Here is a 1437-nt window from a genome sequence, read left to right as displayed (position 1 = left end):
CATTGTTTATTTTGCTGTAATAGTTCTGTCATAAAAAGTAACTGCTATGTGAAGATTTGGTTTAAGTTTCCCAAAGTAGTATTAACAGAAATAGAAAGGATATGTAATTCTATGTATAGATAAATGATATATATTTAAATGTAGAGTATAATATATATTTTACACATAATACATAGATGACATATACGTATATATATTCATATTTATGTAATGGAAGGCAGAATTAATCAATTAAGCTTTTAATAATATGATCAGAATTTCTGGCTGAAAATAACTTTTAAAAATCTTATGGTGGAGAGGATGCTGCAGACTCATGACCTGGAGCAGCTTGGAGGTGGTGAATAATAGCTCTTCTAGTCTTCAATAAAAAATGGCCTCCAATAAAACTACATTGCAAAAAATGGGAAAGAAACAGAATGGAAAAAGAAAAAAGTTGAAGAGGCAGAGCCTGAAGAATTTGTGGTGGAAAAAGTACTGGACCGATGTGTAGTGAATGGGAAGGTGGAGTATTTCCTCGAGTGGAAGCAATTTACAGATGCTGACAATACTTGGGAACCTGAATAAAATTTAGATTGTCCATAGTTAATTGAAGTATTTCTTAATTCTCAAAAAGCTGGTAAAGAGTAAGATGATACAAAAAGAAAATCTTTATCTGACAGTGAATCGGAGGATAGCAAATCAAAGAAGAAAAGGGATGCTGCTGACAAACCAAGAGGCTTTGCCAGAGGCCTTGATCCTGAACGAATAATTGGTGCCACAGACAGCAGCGGAGAATTGAGGTTTCTCATGAAATAGAAAGATTCAGATGAGGCAGACTTGGTACTGGCAAAAGAGGCAAATATGAAGTATCCTCAAATTGTAGTTGCTTTTTATGAAGAGAGACTAACTTGGCATTCCTGTCCAGAAGATGAAGCTCAATAATTGTTTGCATTGCTTTATACATATGTATATATGTCTCAGTTTTTGATTTACTAGTGTGAAGAAATAATTACATTCTAATGAAAATCAAGTTTGATATGTTCGTTTTGAGAGTAGTATTGGGGGAGTTGTTGAGTTCTTTTGCATCAATAGCACTGGTTACTTTGAACAAATAAATAAAAGCTTTCTGTAGTTGCCTCCTTTATCAGAAAAGAACATTTGATACCATGGTATATTATTTCCTCTGCATTAGAGAACACCTTTTCTAAATGTTGGGGGAAATTTCCATAGTCATTACTCAATCAGAACTTGTGTTTAACTCATATGCCTAAGGACCATTCTGGGTTTGTTTGTTTTTCTGTGTGTGTATACATAAAATACATATATAAATGGCAAAAAACAAACAAACAAACAAACAAAAAACTTAAGGTGGAGAAGAAAAATACAAGAGACAAATTTAAATTTAAAAAGATTACATTATTTTTAGGACAATTGTCTAATAGCTTTGACCCCACCTAC

The 1437-nt window shown here is 32.8% G+C and overlaps 1 pseudogene; it reads left to right on the top strand.

The window, feature by feature from the left end:
* Positions 1–400: 400 nt before the first annotated feature.
* On the top strand, positions 401–921 carry LOC103589081 (annotated as a pseudogene).
* The last annotated feature ends 516 nt before the right edge of the window (positions 922–1437 follow it).

The sequence above is a fragment of the Galeopterus variegatus genome, unplaced genomic scaffold, assembly GCF_000696425.1.
Source record: "Galeopterus variegatus unplaced genomic scaffold, G_variegatus-3.0.2 Scaffold34, whole genome shotgun sequence".
NCBI classification, from domain to species: domain Eukaryota; kingdom Metazoa; phylum Chordata; class Mammalia; order Dermoptera; family Cynocephalidae; genus Galeopterus; species Galeopterus variegatus.
Note: the sequence above shows the minus strand (reverse complement) of the source record. Positions and strands in the feature narration are given on the sequence as shown.